Here is a 21,792-nt window from a genome sequence, read left to right as displayed (position 1 = left end):
CTAGTGTTCTACACATCTCTAGCCACATGTCATCCTTTCTATATTTTAAGTGAAAATCAACAACACAATAATACTATTATTGGAAAGAAATAGAACTGCTAGTTGGGTTATTATAAGTTTACTTCACTTGCTGCTTTTCTTCACCTAAAAACCAATAAAAAGGAAATAATAAGTTTCAAGGTATCAAAACCACCATCCATGATGAATCGACCTGTGGCCACCCATAACTCTAACCTCCATTAACAACCATGACAAAAATTAATTTAGGCTGCACGTTGTAATCTCAGGAGTGACATTTATACTTTTTATAATCTCCTTCATAGTATTCCAGACTCTGCCACGGGTAGAAAAATGCAATGTAGTACATCACAACTTAAATTTGGGCGCTTTTGATTGCTTAGATGACGTTATTGATGCTCTATAAGTCCTACCAGTTACATTCTAGAGGTTTTCCCTATTTATTGTATAGTTGAAAATATTCTAAGAAACTTATCGGGTGCGGATCTAATGTATCACTTATGGATTAATTTAAACCTAGCAACTTTGGCTCGAACACTGTATTAGTATTTGTTTAAAAAGCCACTGAACAAATACAAATAATCAATCTTAAATATAGAAAATCAAATTCTGAATCCCCAAATTGACCACTCAACTAAGCCGGAATTATAAGCTATTTGGATGTCGGATAAGATTAATTTTCTATTTTCATATCCCATCTATCCAGGTGGACCCAGTTTATTACAAATTGTGGATTTAAAATAAAAATTAATCAATCATACTCTTTATATTTTTTTTTTAAAAAGTTACATGTATCTAATTGACATGGGATAATCATATATACCACAAAATCAAAGAAAGGAAAAAACGAAGATGTCTAAAGATTGAAAAGAGGGTAGACGGCTTAAAAGGGGAACCTGACTTCAGGGTTGCTGCAAATATTACGAACCAATTGCATGCCATAAATCTAATCATAAATCAACAGTAAACCCAAGAGCGAAAAATACCTCAAATGACCTATAAAAAAAGTAGCCTATTTTCAAGGCAAGTGGAAAAACAGGGAAGCAGAGCACACGCTAACTTTACAGAAGGCTATTTCAATGATAACCTACTTTATACTAACTGGGTTTATTCTAGCTTTTTTGTAAATCAAAGAAATAATTTATTCTCCAAAATAACATTGAAGTTATCAAAACCACCATCCATGGCGAATCAGGTCGTGGTCAGCCATAACTGTTACCTCCGTCAACAACTATGACAAAATCAAAAGAAAAAAATTGAATTGAACTCACCAAAAGATAAAATGCAAATCAGCAACAGTGATAAAGTCGAAGAACCACGGTGAAAATAGAGAGAGATGAAAGAGTGTGTGAGTTGAATCAAAGCTTTCAGTAGAATAATCCTAAAACTTTCGATTCTCCACCGTTTACCCAAAATCCGAAGTAGCACGTGGTCGTCTCTCAGGCATTTAACCCAGCAGACGTAGGGAATCCATTGATGTTAATCTTTTTCTCAAAGATAATAATACCCCCGATAAGGCTAGGTGTAATGATAATTATACCCTCAATAAGGACAGGCAAGCATGTTGACCTGGTGTGTGCTTATTCTCCCTTATTAATAGAGAGAATATATCACTCTTGATTCATTAGAAGAGACGACCATTTTATTAAGTTGAAGTACATATATGGCTTTAGTGATTGAGCAATGTCAAGTTGCACCACCTCCGAGTAGTGCATCTCAACTCACACTCCCTCTTACATAGTTTAATTTTCAATGGTTAAATTTCTACCGTATGCGGAGGATTCTGTTCTACAAGCTCCCTATTTCCAAAACCACATTCGTCCAAACCATTATTCCTAGTCTTACAAACTTTATTTCCCTCACTCTCTGTCACGATCCGGAATTACCACCATGGGGACTGTGATGACGCCTAATGTTTCACTTACTAGGCAAGCCAACGTTAGAACAATCTACTCCTTTTAATAGTATAAATTGGATATTAAAGAAGAAATGAGATAATTGAATAAATTTAAGTAACAATGCAAAAACTGAACTAGCCAAATATCTATTACAATTCCCTGGACCTGGCGTCAATAGTGCACAAACTACAAAAGTAATACACATAAGGGTCTGAAATAAATAACAAGTTGTTCGAATGAAAGTACACAGCTAAATAGACAGAGGATGGGGACTCCAGGAGTTGCGGGCGCTAAACAGTTGTACCTCAAGTCTTCGCGAATGTTCGATCTGAGCTTGCTAATAACCGCCGTTGGGACTGTCTCCAAAACACACTGTACAGAGTGCAGTATCAGTATAACCGATCTCATATACTGATAAGTGCTAAGCCTAACCTCGATGAAGTAGTGACGAGGCTAAGGCGGGTCACCTACGCTAAAACTTATATGCAGTCTATAATAATGACAAAATAATTAAAGTATAGTATAGAATTAAATAGCCAACCCGATCCCACCGTATATCAATATAAATATCATAATCCACCCTTATTTCACTATATCTATCCACCCTTATTTCACCTGTTGTGGCGTGCAACTCGATCCCACCGTATATCAATATAGATATCATAATCCACCCTTATTTCACCATATCAATCCTCCCTTATTACACCTGTTGCGGCGCGCAGCTCGATCCCATTATATCAGTACCAAACACTCATTGTACACAGTCAAATCAACAATCTAAATCACAATGCCTTTATGATAAATAAATACCAAAAAGAACCAAGAAAAGGAAACCTTATTAAAAATAGAATCTACATAAATAATACTATAAAACGAGACCAAACAAACAATTTACAGTTAGAAAGTGCAACCAAGTCAAATTAAGCAAATACGGGGATTGGGGGAACTATGAAGAGAGCTAACACGGTTAACAGAAGAAGATATTGAATAACACGTAGCGGTTGAGCATGGAAAGCATTTAGAGCATATAACAATTAAGACAATGAAAGAAACAGTTAAGGTAAAGCAGTAAATGAGGGAAAACAGATAATTAGGCGGCGTATAAGCACTCGTCACCTTGGATATATGCCGCTCACATGAAACTCACATAACACATAATTCTGAGGGTTCCTAATTCCCTCAAATCAAGGTTAGACACAATAATTACCTCACTCCAAAGGCCACTCAAAGCTCAATCACATCTTTGCCTTTTAAACACACCTCCGAACTAACAATATCTAGCAAATTACCAAGCAAAAGTTTCAAAATAAGCCTTAGGAATTACCCATGATCGATAAGAATTCAATTTAGGCCATTATTAAAAAAGTCAACACTGGGGACCGCTTTGTCCAAACCCGAAATTTAGACCAAAACCCGATTTTTCATTCACCCCCGAGCCTGGATATATAATTGGTTTTGGAATCCAACCTCAATTTGAGGTCTAAATCCCCAATTTATCAAATCCCTGGTTTCTACCCAAAATTCCTAATTCCACTATGAAAAACCTTAGATTCTAGGTTGAAATATTGTAAAATGAAGTGAAAAATTGAAAGAAACTAGTTAAGAATCACTTACTTATGATTTGGGGAAGAAGAAGTCTTTGGAAAATCGCCTCTTGTGTTTTAGGTTTTGAAAATTTGAAGAATGAATGTAAAATCCCGTCCAAAAGTCATTTTGATCACTTGCAGGTGTCGCATTTGCGACCTGGGTTTCGCAAATGTGAAGAGCCTATCGCAAATGCGAAGGTATCCCCATTCCTGCTTTCACCGCAAATGCGAAGAAAGTCTCGCAAATGCGAGCCTGACCTTTTGCAATTGCGACCAATTGATCACAGTTGCGATCCCTGCCATTCCCAGACTCCCTTCGCAAATGCGAAGGAAAGTTTGCAATGCGAACAATGCTGTCCCAGCTTCTCCTCGCAAATACGAACCCCCTCAGAGGTTGCAGTTGTGATGTCTGATATCGCAAATGCGAGATCAGAGGCCTGCAACCTGCTCAGTTACACCATCAAATATTTTCAAGTTCAAATCACTCAGTAGCCTATCCGAAACTTACCCGAGCCCTTGGGTCTCCAAACCAAACATGCACACAAGTCTTACAATATCATACATATCTTCTCGCGTGATCAAATCACCAAAATAACACCTAGAACCACGAAGTTAGCACCAAATCACATGATGTGACGACCCGGCCGGTCGTCTTATGAATTAACGTTCCGATACCCTATTAACTATTTCGCCGTATTTATTTCTACTAGTTTGATTTACCGGGATGTTCAGTTTTGCGTTTCGGAGAGTTTTGGGACACTTATCCCCTAAATGAGAGCTGAAGTGTTGGAAATTTGACCGTAGTCGGTATAGTGTGAAGACAGCCTCAAAATGGAATGTCGATGGTTCTGTTAGCTTCGTTGGGTGATTTCGGGCTTAGGTTCGTGTTCGGATTGTGTATTGGAGGTCCATAGCTAATTTAGGCTTAAAATACCGAAAAGTCGAATTTTGGTGTTTCCGATTCGATAGTGAGATTTTGATTCGAGGGTTGCAATGGAATTCCGGAAGTTGGAGTAGCTCTGTAGTGTTAAATGTGATGTATGTGCAAAATTTTAGGTCATTCGGACGAGGCTTGATAGACTTTTTATCGAAAGTGTAAATTTAGAGTTTTGGAGTTTTTAGGCTTGAATCCGTGGTTGATTCGTCGTTTCGATGTTGTTTTAGGTGTTCTAAGGATTGGTATAAGTTTGGGTAGTGGTATATTACTTGTTCGTGCTTTTGGTTGAGGTCCTGGGGGCGTTGAGATGATTTCGGGTGGTTAACGGGAAGTTTGGAGTTGAGAGTTTGCTGTTGAAGTTTCAAATCTGCTGTCATAACCGCACCTGTGGCTTGGGGACCATAGGTGAGAGCCCACAGAAGCGATAAGGGAAGCCGCAGATGCAACCAAGAGGAAGATGGGCTGGATCTGTAGATGCGAGAGTTAGGCCGCACCTGCGAGGTCGCAGGTGCAGGGAGCATGTCGTAGAAGCGGAAATGTTGAGGTAATGAGAAGTTGCACCTTGGATCTACAGAAGCGGGACTGCAGGTGCGGTCCGATGACCGCAGAAGCGGATTAGCTGGGCAGAAACATATAAATTCTTACCTTCGCAAATTTGGGCTATTTTCACCTCTTTTCAACCGGGAAGAAGCCTTGGGGAGCATTTTTAAGAGAGATTTTCAGAGGAATTCATTGGGGTAAGGTCTTTGGTCCCTAAACTCATTATTGATGTGACTTTTTTCATTATAAGCATGAAAATTTAAAAAAAATCGGTGGTAATTTGGGGGTTAGGGCTTGTCTAATTAGAGACCTTTGAGTGATGATTTGAGTGACCATTTGAGGTTCGATTTTGGTACTTTTGGTATGACTGAACTCATGAGAGTGTGAGGATTCTGGACATGTATATTTCACCCGATTTTCGAGATGTGGACCCGAGGGCATTTTGGTCATTTTACCTAATTTCACGCATTAGCTTAGAATTTAATTATAGAATCAGTTACTTGAAGTGTTATTTATATTATGCAATTGAATTGAATAGATTTGGGCCATTTGGAGTCGAGTACTCGTGGCAAGAGCATGGTTTCAGGTTGATTTGAGCTGGTTCGAGGTAAGTGGCTTGCCTAACCTCGTGTGGGGGACCTTCCCCTTAGGATTTGGTATATTTGATAATTGAAATGCCTTGTACGTGAGGTGACGAGTGCGTACTTGAGCTAATTGTTGAAAATCCAGTTTTGTTTAAGTAATTTCAATTGTGTTCCTTTTTCCTGTTTTATACTACTTGCAATTTAAGCCTGTTGTTAACTTAAAAGAAAATGCATATTTAATTGACTTAATTGCTTATTTGCTTAAACTGCCTTAATTGCATTATGTGAACCATGTTAGGTTTGAATTACCTATTTTACTTGGTACGAAATTGAGCTTAATTGAGTATTCCATGTGTTGTTGCAGCGTGTTTTACTTTGGGACTACGGGACAATATTCTGGGAGATCCCATGCACGTATTTATGATTTGAGCTGAGGTGCAGGATACCGAGAGATCCATAGAATGTATATCGAGGATACCAAGAGATCCACGGGATACCGAGAGATCCCCATCACGTATATTGAGGACACCAAGAGATCCCTAGCATATATTAAGGATACCGAGAGATCCTCGGGATACCAAGAGATCCCTGGCATTTATTGAGGGTACTAAGAGATCCTCGGAATACTGAGAGATCCCCGACTATTATCCTTGTGAAGAATGGTATCTCCTTATGATTGTTTTTGCCTCTGTTTTAGTTATTGAGTTCCTTAGTTTCATGTATTAAATTATTATTGTTAGCTTTCAACTATACCACTTACCTTATTTTGTCATACCTTATATTTTTATATTGTCTCAGCAGGGCCCTGACCTTTCTCGTCACTACCCGATCGAGGTTAGGCTTGGCACTTACTGAGTACCGCTGTGGTGTACTCATGCTCTTTATGTGCATCTTTTTCATGTGCAGATCCAGGAACTTCCACTCAGACTTATCACACTTGAGACGAGGCGTTCGTAGAGACTTCGAGGTATATCTACCGTATCCGCAGACCGAAGAGTCCCATTCTACTCTCCCTTTTAAGTATTAGGCCTTCTATATTTTTCTTTCTTTGTTATATATTCTGGAGTTAGATATTGGTAAATATTCAAAGGCTTGTGATCATGAGATTCCGGATTTTGGGAAATGTATTAGTTTTTTAGAGTTGATATTGTGTATGACGAACGACACTTTTAAACACTATTTTAATTTCTATTTCATTTTTAATTGTTTCTTTCCGCAAATTGGTTTAGTTTTGCATTGTTAGGCTTACCTAGTCTTAGAGACTAGGTGCCATCACGATGGTTCACGGAGGGCGAACTGGGGTCGTGACAAGTTGGTATCACAACTCTAGGTTCATAAGAGTCATGAATCACAAGCCGATTTATTAAAGTCTCGCTGATCGGTACAGAGACGTCTATACTTATCTATGAGAGGCTATGTAACTATTAGGAAAATTCCACTTCATTTGATTTCCTTGTCGTTCGAGATTTTGACATCACAATTCTAAACATCTGTCTTCTATTCTCTCACAGATGGTGAGGACATGCACTACCTGAGATGATCAGGAACCTGCGCCCCCTACTGTAGCCGCTAGAGGCCGGGGCTAGGGTAGAGGCCGAGGACGCGCATGTGGTGCAGCCAGAGCACCTACGCGAGCTGCCACCAAGGTACCACCAGCAGTTCCAGCCAGAGTCCAGGCACGTGATACGTCTACTGCTACTACTACTCCAGCACTTTAGGAGATTTTGGCATAGTTCATGAGCATGTACACCACTTTGACTCATGCAGGGTTTCTTCCCCTTGCGGCAGCTACATCTAAGGCCGGGGGAGGAGCACAGACTCCCGGCGTCCATACTCCTAAGCAGTGAGTGCATGTTGAGTAGGTTCCCGAGATTATTCCTGTATCGCCTGCAGTTCAAGATCAGTTCGGGGACAGGGCAGCGGTTTTTAAGGATGAGTAGCTGAGACTTAAGAGGTTCAATAAGTACAAGCCTCCTGTATTTAGTGGTCTAGCATCGGATGATGCTCTGGGATTTCTAAATGAGTGTTACCGCATTCTCCGTACCATGGGTATATCAGGGTCGAGTGGAGTTTCTTTTACTACCTTCTTGCTTCAAGGAGCTGCCTATGACTGGTAGCGCACCTATGAGTTAGACAGTCCTGATGAGGCTACTTCACTGACTTGGACTCAGTTTTTAGATCTGTTCCCGAGAGAGTATATTCCTTAGAGCCTCAGGGATGCATGGCGTGCAGACTTTGAGCATTTGCGCCAGGGTGCTATGACTGTCTCACAGTATGTTGTCTGTTACACTAGTTTGGCTAGACATGCACCAGCCTTGGTTTCTACTTTTCGCGAGAGAGTTCGCCAGTTTATTGAAGGGCTTATTCCCAGCATCAGGTCTAGTATGGCTCATGAGTTGGAGGTGGATATTTCTTATCAGCAGGTGGTAAGAATTGCTAAGAGAATTACTCTTATGTGTCTTCTTATTTTGCTCTGCATTTGGGTGTACCTCGGGATTCTTTGAGTTCACCTATTTATGTTTCTAGTCCTGTGGGAGATTCTCTTATTGTGGACCACATTTATCGGTCGTGTTTTTTGCTCTTAGTGGTTTTGAGACCAAAGCCGATTTATTGTTGTTGAGAATAGTAGATTTTGATATTATCTTAGGCATGGACTGGTTGTCTCCCCATTATGCTATTCTTGATTGTCACGCCAAAAGTGTGATACTGGCTGTGCCAGGTGTACCACATGTCGAGTGGAGGGGTACTTTAGATCACACTCCCAGTAGAGTTATTTCTTTCCTTAAGGCTCAGTGAATGGTTGAGAAGGGGTGTTATGTGTATTTAGCTTATGTGAGAGATATTAGTATTGATACCCCTTCAGCTGATTCAGTCCCAGTAGTACGGGATTTTCCCGATGTGTTTCCAGCTGATCTTCTAGGCATGCCACCTAATAGAGATATTGTTTTTGGCATTGATCTGTTATTGGACACTCAGCCCATTTCTATTCCTCCATATCGTATGGCTCTTCCTGAGTTTGAAGGAGTTGAAGGATCAGTTACAGGAATTGCTTGATAAGGGTTTTATTCGACCTAGTTTATCACCTTGGAGTGCTCCTGTCTTGTTTTGTGAAGAAAAAGAATGGTTCTATACGTATGTGTATTGATTATCGACAGTTGAACAAGGTTACAACGAAGAACCGTTATCTTTTGCCTTATATTAATGATCTGTTTGACCAGCTTCAGGGCACACGGGTGTTTTCTAAGATTGACTTGCGCTCAGGTTACCATCAATTGAAGATTCGAGAGCTAGATATCCCGAAGACTACTTTCAACACTCGGTATGGTCATTACGAGTTCCTTGTTATGTCATTTAGGCTGACCAATGCCCCAACAACCTTTATGCATTTGATGTACAGTGTGTTCCGAACGTATCTTTACTCGTTCGTCATTGTCTTTATTGATGATATTGTAGTGTATTCCCGGAGTCGGGAAGATCACGAGCAGCACCTGAGGACAGTGCTTCAAACCTTGAGAGAAAAGAAGTTATATGTTATGTTCTCGAAATGTAAGTTTTGGTTAGATTCTGTGGCATTCTTAGGCCATGTTGTGTCGAGTGAGGGTATTTAGGTGGATCCAAAGAAATAGATGCCGTGCAGAGTTGGCCCAGACCATCCTCAGCTATAGAGATCTGCAGTTTTCTTATCTTGGCGGGTTATTACCATCGTTTTGTTAAGCGGTTTTCATCGATTGCAGCCTCTATGACCAGGTTGACTCAGAAGGGTGCTTCGCTCCAGTGGACGGAAGAGTGTGAGGTGAGCTTTCAGAAGATCAAGGCAGCTTTGACTACAACCCCAATTTTGATATTATCTACAGGTTCGGGGTCTTATACGGTCTATTGTGATGCCTCGAGGATTGGGCTTGGACCGATGTTGATGTAGGGTGGTAGGGTTATTGACTACACGTCCAGACAGTTGAAGGTACACGAGAAGAACTACCATGACCATGATCTTGAGTTAGCTGCCATTGTTCAAGCCTTGAAGATCTGGCGTCATTACTTATACAGGGTTTCTTGTGAGATTTATACTGATCATCGGAGCTTGCAGCACCTATTCAAGCAAAAGAATCTTAATTTGTGCCAGAGGAGGTGGTTAGAGTTGCTGAAGGACTATGATATCACTATTTTGTACCACCCGGTTAAGGTCAATGTCGTGGCCGATGCCTTGAGTCGCTGACTAGAGAGTTTGGGGAGTTTGGCTTATTTACCAGCATCAGAGAGGCCTATGGCGATGGATATTCAGGCCTTAGCCAGCCAGTTTGTGAGATTGGATCTTTCGGAGCCCAGTCGAGTTCTAGCTTGTGTGGTTTCTTGGTCTTCCTTATTTGATAGTATCAGGGAGCGTCAGTATGATGACCCTCATTTGCTTATCCTCAAGGACAAGGTTCAGCATGATGATGCCAGAGATGTGACCATTGGTGATGACGGGGTATTAAGGATGCAGGGTCGGATTTGTGTACCCAATGTTGATGGGCTTCGAGAGTTGATTCTAGAGGAGGCCCATAGTTCGCGGTATTCCATCCATCCGGGTGCTGCAAAGATGTATCAGGATTTGGACAGCAGTACTGGTGGAGGTGGATGAAGAAATATATAGTTGGATTTGTACCTCGGTGGCTCAACTACCAGCAGGTGAAGTATGAGCACCAGAGACTGGTGGGTTGCTTCAGCAGATAGAGATCCCGGAATGGAATTGGGAGCGGATCACCATGGACTTTATAGTTGGGCTCCCATAGACTATGAGAAAGTTTGATGCTATTTGGGTGATTGTGGATCGGCTGACCAAGTCCGCGCACTTCATTCCTATATGTACTACCTATTCTTCGGAGCGTCTAGTAGAGATTTATATCCGGAAGATTGTTTGCCTGTATGGTATTCCAGTTTCCATCATTTCAGATAGGGTACTCATTTCACATCTCGGTTTTGGAGGGCCGTTCAGCATCAATTTGGTACTCCGATCACACTATTTAGATTCTTGAGGATATGCTTTGTGCGTGTGTGATCAAGTTTGGAGGGTCTTGGGATCAGTTCCTGCCACTGACAGAGTTTGCTTACAACAATAGCTACCAGTCCAGCATTTAGATGGCACCATATGAGGCTTTATATGGTCGACGGTGTAGGCCCACAGTGGGTTGGTTTAAGCTGGGTGAGGCCAGATTATTGGGCACAGACTTGGTTCAGGATGCTTTGGAGAAGGTTAAGGTGATTCAGGATAGATTCCGTACAGCCCAGTCCAGACAGAAGAGTTACGTAGACCGGAAGGTTCGTGATATTTCCTATATGGTTAGAGAGCGGGTCTTGCTTTAGGTTTTGCCTATGAAGGGCGTTATGAGATTTGGAAAGAAGGGGAAGTCGAGTTTGTGGTTTATTGGCCCTTTTAAGATATTGAGGTGTGTTGGGGAGGTTGCTTATGAGCTTGCCTTACCTCCCAGCTTGGCAGGAATTCATCCGGTATTTCATGTTTTGATGTTCCGGAGTTATCACGGTGATCCGTCGCACATGTTAGATTTCAGTTCAATCCAGTTGGACAAGGATCTATCTTACGTTAAGGAGCCAGTGGCGATATTGGACATGCAGGTTCAAAAGCTGAGGTCAAAGAACATTGCATCAGTAAAGGTTCAGTGGCAGGGTCAGCCGGTCGAGGAGGCGACCTGGGAGACCGAGAAGGATATGCGCAGCCGTTACCCTCATCTTTTCACTACTTCAGGTATGTCTCTATGCTCTTTCGAGGACGAAAGAATGTTTAAGTGTAGGAGGATGTGACGACCCAACTAGACGTCTTAAGAATTAACACCCCGATCCCCTATTAATTGCTTCCCTATGTTTATTTCTGCTATTTTGATTTGCCGGGATGTTCGGTTTTGAGTTTCGGAGAGTTTTGGTACACTTAGTCCCTAAATAAGAGCTTAAGTGTTGGAAATTTGATAGTCATCGAAACAGTGTGAAGACGGCCTCGGAATGGAATTCCAATGGTTCCGTTAGCTCCGTTGGGTGATTTCAGGCTTAGGGGCATGTTCAGATTATGCATTGGAGGTCCGTAGCTAATTTAGGCTTGAAATGTCGAAAAGTCGAATTTTGAAGTTTCCGGTTTGATAGTGAGATTTTGATCCGAGGGTCAGAATGGAATTCCGGAAGTTGGAGTATCTTCATCTTGTTGAATGTGACGTGTGTGCAAAAATTTAGGTCATTCGGACAAGGCTTGATAGACTTTTTGATTAAAAGCGTAAATTTAGAGTTTTGGAGTTCATAGGCTTGAATTCGTGGTTGATTTGTCGTTTCGATGTTGTTTTAGGTGTTCTAAGGATTGGTATAAGTTTGGGTAGTGGTATATGACTTCTTCGTATTTTTGGTTGAGGTCTCAGGGGCCTCGGGATGATTTCGGGTGGTTAACGAGAAGTTTGGAGTTGAGAGTTTGCAGCTAAAGTTTCAAATCTACTGTCAAAACCGCACCTGCGGCTTGGGGAATGCGGGTGCGAGCCCGCAGAAGCGATAAGGGAAGTCGCAGATGCGGCCAAGAGGAAGATGTGCTGGATCCGCAGATGCGGGAGTTAGGCCGCACCTGCGAAGTCGCAAGTGCGGGGTGAATATCACAGAAGCAGAAATTTTGAGTTAATGAGAAGTCGCAAATGCGGCCTGGGATTTGCAGAAGCGGGACCACAGGTGCGGTTGCATGACCGCAGAAGTGGATTAGCTGGGCAGAAACATATAAATTCGTGCTTCGCGAATTTGAGCTATGTTCACCTTTTTTCAAACGAGAAGAAGCCTTGGGGAGCATTTTCAAGAGAGATTATTAGAGGAATTCATTGAGGTAAGGTCTTTGGTCCCTAAACTCGTTCTTGAGGTGATTATTTTCTTTATAAGCATGAAAATTTAAGGAAAATGACTGGTAATTTGGGGGTTAGGGCTTGTTTAATTAGAGACCTTTGAGTGATGATTTGAGGGACTATTTGAGGTCCTATTTTGGTACTTTTGGTATGAATGAACTCATGCGAGTGTGAGGATTCTGGAAATGTAAATTTCACCCGATTCCGAGATGTGGGCCCGAGGGGCATTTTGGTCATTTTACCTAATTTCACGCATTTGCTTAGAATTTAATTGTATAATCAATTATTTGAAGTGTTATTTACATTATTCAGTTGAATTGAATAGATTTGGGCCATATGGAGCCGAGTACTCGTGGCAAGAGCGTGGTTTCAGGTTGATTTGAGTTGGTTCGATGTAAGTGGCTTGTCTAACCTTGTGTGGGGGACCTTCCCCTTGTGATTTGGTATATTTGATAATTAAAATGCCTTGTACGTGAGGTGACGAGTGTGCAGTTGAGCTAATTGTTGAAAATCCGATTTTCTTTAAGTTATTTCAATTGTGTTCCTTTTTCTTGTTTTATACTACTTGCGATTTAATCCTGTTGTTAGCTTAGAAAAAAAACATGTTTAATTGACTTAATTGCTTATTTGTTTAAACTGCCTTAATTGCATTATGTGAATCATGTTAGGTTAGAATTACTTGTTTTACTTGGTACGAAATTGAGCTTAATTGGGACTACGGGATGGCATCCCGGGAGATCCCCTGCACGTATTTATGATTTGAGCTGAGGTGCGGGATGCCGAGATATCCCTAGCACGTATATTGAGGATACCAAGAGATCCTCGGGATACCAAGAGATTCCTAGCATATATTGAGGATACCGAGAGATCCTTGGGATTCCAAGAGATCCCTGGCATATATTGAAGGTACTAAGAGATCCTCAGGATACTGAGAGATCCCCGGTTATTATCCTTGTGAAGAATGGTATCTCCTTGTGATTGTTTTGCCTCTGTTTCAGTTATTGAGTTCTTTATTTTCCTGTATTAAATTCTTATTGTTAGCTTTCAACTGTACAACTTACCTTATTCTGTCATACCTTGTATTTTTATTTTGTCTCAGTAGGGCCCTGACCTTCCTTGTCACTACCCGACCGAGGTTAGGCTGGGCACTTACTGAGGACCGTTGTAGTGTACTCATGCCTTTTTTGTGCATATTTTTCATGTGCAGTTCCATGTACCTCCACTCAAACTTATCACACTTGAGACGAGGTGTTCGTAGAGACTCCAAGGTATATCTGTCGCATCCGCAGACCGAAGAGTCCCTTTCTACTCTCCATTTTAAGTATTAGCCCTTCTGTATTTTTCTTTCCTTGTTAGATATTCTGGAGTTAGATACTGGTAGATATTCAAAGGCTTGTGATCATGAGATTTCGAGTTTTGGAAAATGTAGTAGTTTTAGAGAGTTGATATTGTGTATGACGAGCGATACTTTTAAACACTGTTTTAATTCGCTATTTTGTTTTTAATTGTTTCTTTCCGCAAATTGGTTTATTTTCCGCATTGTTAGGCTTACCTAGTCTTAGAGACTAGGTGCTGTCTCGACGATTCACAGAGGGTGAACTGGGGTCGTGACACATGAAATTCTCAAGAACACTTTAAAATTCCTATTTTCACAACCAGACGTCAGAATCATGTCAAACCAATTTTGTTTTTCATCATATTTCACAGATAAGTCTTAAATATTATATTGAACCTTTACCGGGTTCCGGAACAAAAATACGAACCTGATACCAACAAGATCAAACATCAATACGTTTCTTAAAAACCAATAATTTTTCAGATTTTAATTTTTAACAAAAAATCATAACTCGGGCTAGGGACTTCCGAATCCGATTCCGGGCATATGCCCAAGTCCCATATTTTGATACGGACCCACCAGGACTGTTAAAACATGAATCCAGATCTGTTTACCAAAAATGATGACCAAAGTCAACTCAAATGAAGTTTTAAGTAAAAATCCTTATTTTTATCAACTTTCAACACAAAAGCTTAACGAAAACATGCCCGGACTGTGTATGAAAATCGAGGAGGGATAAAATAAGGTTTTAAAGGCCTCAAAATACAGAATTTGATTTTAAATCATAAGATGAAGTATCGGGTCATCACATTCTCTACCTCAAGAACAACCGTTCGTCCTCGAATAAATATAAAAAAAGTACCTCAGCTGGGAAAAAGGTGGGGATATCTACTTCGCATATAGGAATCGGACTCCCAGGTAGCTGCCTCAACAGACTGACCTCTCCACTACACTCGAAATGAAGGATAACTCTTCGATCTCAACTAACGAACCTGCCGGTCTAGAATAGCTACCAGGTCCTCCTCGTTGGTTAAATTCTTGCCGAGTTGGACAGTGCTGAAGTTCTACATGTGAGATGGATCACTGTGATACTTCCGAAGCATGGACACATGGAATACTGGATGGACTGATGATAAACCAGGCGGTAACGCAAGTCTGTAAGTCACCTCTCCCAGTCGATCAAGAATCTCAAAAGGCCCTATGTACCTAGGGCTCAACTTGCCCTTCTTTCCAAATCTCATTACACCCTTCATGGGTGACACATGGAGCAACACTCTCTCTCCGACCATGAATGCAACATCATGGACCTTATGGTCTGCATAACTCTTCTGCATGGACTGTGCTATGCAAAGTCTATCCTGAATGATCTTAACCTTACCCAAGGCATCCTGTACCAAATCTGTACCCAATAACCGAGCCTCCCCCGGCTCAAACCATACAACCAGCGATCGACATCGTCTGTCATATTATGCCTCATAGGGAGCCATATAGATGCTCGACCGATAGCTGTTGTTGTAGGCGAACTCTGTAAGCGGAAAAAACTTGTCCCATGAGCCTCCAAAGTCAATACAAATGCACGAAGCATATCCTCCAATATCTAAATAGTGTGCTCAGACTGCCCGTCCGTCTGAGGATGAAATGTTGTGCTCAACTCAACCTGCGTACCCAACTCATGCTGCAATGCCCTCCAGAAATTTGAGGTAAACTATGTACCTTGATTAGAAATGATAAACATGGTTGTACCGTGAAGAAGAACGATCTCACGAATATAAATCTCTGCCAGCTACTCTGAAGAATAGGAAACTTCAACATGAATGAAATGTGCTGACTTGTTCAGTCTATCCAAAATAAGCCAAACTACATCGAACTTCCTCTAAGTCCGTGAGAGTCCAACAACGAAATCCATAGTAATATGCTCCTACTTCCACTCAGGAATCTCTATCTTCTTAAGCAAACCACCAGGTCTCTGATGCTTGTACTTTACTTGCTGATAATTTAGACACTGAGCCACATATGCCACTATATCTTTCTTCATTCTCCTCCACCAATAATGTTGCTGCAATTCCTGATACATCTTAGCGGTTCCCAGATGAATAGAATATCGGGAATTGTGGGCCTCCTCTAGAATCAACTCATGAAGTCCATCCACATTAGGTACACAAACATGACCCTGCATCCTCAAAATTCCATCATCTCCAACCGTAACCTGTTTGCATCTCCGTGCCACACTGTTTCCCTAAGGACAAGCAAATGAGGGTCATCATACTGCCGCTTCCTAATGCGCTTAAACAATGAAGACCAGGTGACTGTACAAGCTAGAATACGACTGGGCTCAGAAATATCCAACCTCACAAAATGATTGGCCAAAGCCTGAACATCTAATGCAAGCGGTCTCTCACCGACTGAAATGTACGTAGGGGTGCCCATACTAGCTGACTTCCTACTCAAAGCATCGGCCACCATATTGGCATTTCCGGGATGATACAAGATGGTGATATCATAGTCTATCAATAGCTCTAACCATCTACTCTGTATCAAATTGAGCTCCTTTTCCTTGAACAATTATTGCAAACTCCGATGATCCGTGAACACCTCACACGACATGTCATAAGATAGTGCCTCCAAATCTTCAGCGCATGAACAATGGCTGCCAACTCTAAGTTATGAACATGGTAATTATTCTCGTGAACCTTCAGCTGCCGTGAAGAATATGCAATAACCCTTCCACTCTACATCAACACCGCACCAAGACCAATACGAGATGCATCACAATATACTGTATAAGGCCCTGATCGTGTGGCAACACCAACACTGGTACCGTAGTTAAAGCTATCTTGAGTTTCTGAAAGCTCGCCTCAGACTCGTCCGACCATCTGAACGGGGCACCCTTCTAGGTCGACCTGGTCAATGGGGCTGCTATAGATGAAAACCCCTCCATAAACCGACGGTAATAACCCGCCAAACCCAAGAAACTACGGATTTCCATGACTGAAATAGGCCTAGGCCAAATCTGAACGGCCTCACTCTTCTTAGGATCCACCTGAATACCCTTCACGGATCCAACGTGACCCAAAAAAGCAACTAAACTCAACAAAAACTCACAATTCAAAAACTTAGCATATAACTAGTTGTCCCTCAGAGTCTGAAGTACGATCCGAAGATGCTGCTCATGCTCTTCTCGAATGTAGGAGTAGATCAAGATATCATCAATAAAAATAATGACAAAGGAATCCATATAGGGCTTGAACACCCGATTCATCAAATCCATGAATGCTGTTGGGGCATTTGTCAGCCCAAATGACATCACTAGAAAATCATAATGCCCATACCGAGTCTGAAAAGATGCATTAGGGACATCAGATGCCCTAATCCTTAGCTGATGGTATCCAGACCTTAAATCGATCTTTAAAAACACTTTGGCATCCTGAAGCTGATCAAAAAAGTCGTCAATCCTCGACAATGGATACTTGTTCTTGATGGTGACTTTGTTGAATTGTTGATAATCCATGCACATCCTCATTGATCCATCCTTTTTATTCACAAACAACACAGGCACACCCCAGGGTGAGACTCTAGGTCTAATAAAGCCCTTATCAAGCAAGCCTTGCAACTACTCCTTCAATTATTTCAACTCTGGCGGGGCCATGCGGTATGGTGGAATAGAAATGGGCTGAGTGTTCAAAGCCAAATCAATACAGAAGTCAATATCCCTATCGGGTGGCATCCCCAGCAAGTCTGCAGGATATACCTCTGGAAACTTACAAACAATGGGCATAGAATCCATAGGAGGAACCTGCGTATTAGAATCATGTACGTAGGCCATATAAGCTAGACACCCTTTCTCGACAGTGTGTTGAGCCTTCATATAAGAGATAATCCTACTGGTAGAATGGCCAAGGGTCCCCCTCCACTCTAATCAAGACAACCCAAAAAAGGCTAAGGTCACCATCTTGGCGTGACAATCCAATATAGCATGATAAGGTGACAACCAATCCATACCCAAGATGACATCAAAATCAACCATATCGAGAAGCAGAAGATCTATGCTACTCCCAAGTCCTCCAATAGTGATCACATAAGAACGATAGACATGATCTATAACAATAGAAACCCCCACAGGGGTGGACACATATACAGAAGAAATCAAAGAATTACGAGGCACAACCAAATATGAAGCAAAATAGGACGACATATATGAATATGTAGAACTTGGATCAAATAGAACTAAGGTATCTCTACTGCAAACTGAAACCTTACCTATAATAACCGTGTCAAATGACTCAGCCTCAGTCCTAGCTAGAAAAGCATAGCATTAGGGTTGGGCCCCTCCACTCTGAACCATATCTCTAGGACGACCTCCTACTGGCTAGCCTCCACCTCTAGCTGTCTGACCTCTACCTCTAGCTCCCTGACCCCTACCTCTGACTGGATGAGCGAGCGGGGATGCAAATGGTGCCGAAATCATGGAACGAGAACTCTGCTGTGGCGTGCCGCCTAATAATCTCGGACAAGTCCTCCTACTATGCCCATAACTACCACACTCAAAACATCCATCCTGGTACTGTGGTTGCTGAAACTGAGATTGACCCAAACAGGCTAGCTGACCCCAGTAATAACTCTGAATAGGAGGTGCACTGATAGGATCTAGCGGTGCACTGTAGATTGGCTGCCCAGAATAAGGCATATAATGATCACGACTCCCTGAAGCACTATGGGATGTCTGAAATGCTTAATGATATGGCCTGGGAGGATGGCACCTACAAAAGGTACCCCTGCCTCCAAATGAGGCACCACTAAAACCACCTGAATGACGAGGTCTCTTGTCAGATCCCTGACTACTCCCTTGAGCTAGTACCATCTCAACTCGCCTGGAAACATTAGTTGCCGCCTGAAAAGAAATCTCGCTCCAAGTCTCCTTAGCCATCTATAATCTGATAGGTTGAGCAAGTCCCTCAATAAACCTCCCCACCCTCTCTCTCGGTAGGAAGCAAAAGAATAGCATGACGGGCCTGATCCACAAATCTAGTCTGATACTGAGTGACGGTCATAGAACCCTACTGCAGACGCTCGAACTACCTATGATAGTCCTCTCTCTGTATGATAGGAAGGAACTTCTAAAGAAATATCTGAGAGAACTGGTCTCAAGTAAGTGCAGGTGACCCATCTGGTCTTGTCGATAAAACATCCTTCCACCATCCGTTGGCGGAACCCATCATCTGAAACATAGCAAAATCGACCCCATTGATCTCAACTATCCCCATGTTCCGCAACACCTCATGGCATCGGTCAAGATAATCCTGTGGATCCTTAGAAGGTTCACTATTGAAGTTAACTGGAAAGAGCTTGGTGAACTTGTCCAACCTCAATAAGCCCTCAAAAGACATAGTTGGGCCATCACCGGCCTGTGCCGCAATAACTGGCTGAACTGCCCCAACTATCTAAGTTGCTGGAGTCTGATACTGGGGAGACATATGCTCCGGAGTGTGAGTAGCGGGAGTCTGTGCTCCTCCCCCAGCCTAAGAGACACCTGGTGCTATAGGGAATGTACCGGCTTGGGCCACACTCTCCATAAGGCCCACTAAATGGACTAGAGCGCCCTGAAGCACTAGTGTGGCGATGAACCCCTCCGGGACTTGAGCTAGTCCAACAGACATAGTCTGGGCTGGAACCTCCTCATCAAACTCCAACTGAGGCTCCACTGCTGGTGCTGCTGCTCAAGCTTGGGGCTGAGCTTTGCCCTGCCTCGGCCTCTAACACAACCTCGACCTCGACCCTAGCCCCTCGTAGGAGCTACTGTTGGGGGCTCTGGTTGCTGCTCAGCTGAATATGCGATACACATTCTCGCCATCTGCGAGAGAACATAATAGAAGAGTTCAATCAAAAATGATAGAATACAATTGCACGACATAGAAGAATAGAAGTGAAACTAATCCTAACTTCATACCTTTGGAAGATAAGTATAGACATCTAAGTACCGATCCACCAGACTCTACTAAGTTTGCTCCTGACTCCTGAGACCTATGTAACCTAGTGCTTTGATACCATCTTGTCACGACTCGGCATTCCCACCATCGGAACCGTGATGGAGCCTAACATTTCACTTGCTAGGCAAGCCAACGTCAGAACAATCTACTCCTTTAACAGCTTAAATCGGATATTAAAGAAGAACTAGCATAATTGAATAAATTTAAAGTAACAATACGGAAGCTGAACTAGACATATATCTATTACAATTCCCTGAACATGGTGTCACGAGTGCACGAACTACTAAAGTACACATAAGGGTCTGAAATAAATACAAGTTGTTCGAATGAAAGTACACAACTAAATAGACGAAGGATGGGGATTTCAGGAGCTGCGGGCACTAAACAACCTTACCTCAAGTCTCCGCGAATGTTCGATTTGAGCTAGCTAATAACCGTCACTAGAACCATTTCCAAAATCTTCACATTGTGCAGAGTGCAGTATCAGTAAAACTGACCCCATGTACTAGTAAGTACCGAGCCTAACCTCGACAAAGTAGTGATGAGTCTAAGTCAGGTCACCTACACTAAAACTTATATGCAGTCTATAATAATGATAAAATAATTGAAATATAGTACAGAATTAAACAGCCAACAGGAAATGGTAACCACATCCTCGGAAATAAACCAGTGTTATCCAAAGTTACCAATCGCTACCAGCTCAAATAAAAATACCTAAAAACAATGCAGCTCAAGAAATAGAAATGTATAGGTTATTGTGGCGCGCAACCTGATCCCACCAGACAACATATAATCCTCCCTTATTCTACATGATATCTAATATAACAGTATATATATATATATATATATATATATATATATATATATATATATATATATATATATATATATATATTTGTTGCGGCGCGCAACCCGATCCCACCATATATCAATATCATTATTATAATCCACCCTTATTCCACCTATTGCGGTGTGCAACCCGATCCAACTGTATATCAATATAAATATCACAATTCACCCTTATTTTACCATAACAATCCTCCCTTATTACACCTACTGCGGCGCGCAACTCGATCCCGACATATCAGTACCGAACACTCAATGTACACAATCAAATCAACAATCCAAATCACAAGGCCTTTATGATAAATAAATACCATACTGAACCAAGAAAAGGAAACCTTGTTCAATATAGAACCTACACAAATAATAATAATACACAGCGAGACCAAACCAACAATTTGCAGTTAGAAGGTGCAACCAAGTCAAATTAAGCAAATAGCAGGGATTGGGGGAACTATGAAGAGAGCTAACATGGTTAACAGAAGAAGATATTGATTAACACATAGAAGTTAAGTATGGAATGCATTTAGAGTATATAACAATTAAGACAGCGAAGGAAACAATTAAGGTAAAGTAGTAAATCAGGGAAAATAGATAATTTGGCGGCGTATAAGCACTCGTCACCATGCATATATGCCTCTCACATGAAAGTCACATAACACATAGTTCTGAGGTTTCCTAGTTCCCTCAAGTAAAAGTTATACACAACACTTACCTCACTCTAATGGCCACTCAAAGCGCAATCATAGCTTTGCCTTTCAAACACGCCTCCGAACCAACAATATCTAGCAAATTACCAAACAAACATTTCAAAATAAGCCTTAGGAATCACCCACTATCAATAAGAATTCAATTGAGGCCATTATTGAAAAAGACAACACCCAGGCCCACTTGGTCCAAACCCGAAATTCGAACAAAAATCCGATTACCCATTTACCCCCGAGCTCGAATATGTAATTGGTTTTGGAATTCGACCTCAATTTGAGGTCTAAATTCCCAATTTATCAAATCCCTAGTTTCTACCCAAAATCTCCAATTATACCATGAAAAACCTTAGATTCTAGGTTGAAATCTTGTAAAATGAAGTGAAAGATTGAAAGAAACTAGCTAAGAATCACTTATGATTTGGGGAAGAAGAAGTCTTTGGAAAATCATCTCTTGTGTTTTAGATTTTGACAATTTGAAGAATGAATGTAAAATCCTATCCAA

General features: G+C 41.6%; 1 pseudogene; it reads left to right on the top strand.

Annotated features, from left to right (window-relative positions):
* Positions 1-6: 6 nt before the first annotated feature.
* LOC142164733 (phenolic glucoside malonyltransferase 1-like) overlaps positions 7-21,792 on the top strand; it is a 41,636-nt pseudogene continuing 19,850 nt past the window's right edge.

Source organism: Nicotiana tabacum, chromosome 1, assembly GCF_000715075.1.
Source record: "Nicotiana tabacum cultivar K326 chromosome 1, ASM71507v2, whole genome shotgun sequence".
NCBI lineage: Eukaryota > Viridiplantae > Streptophyta > Magnoliopsida > Solanales > Solanaceae > Nicotiana > Nicotiana tabacum.
This window is presented reverse-complemented; position numbering and strand designations above follow the sequence as displayed.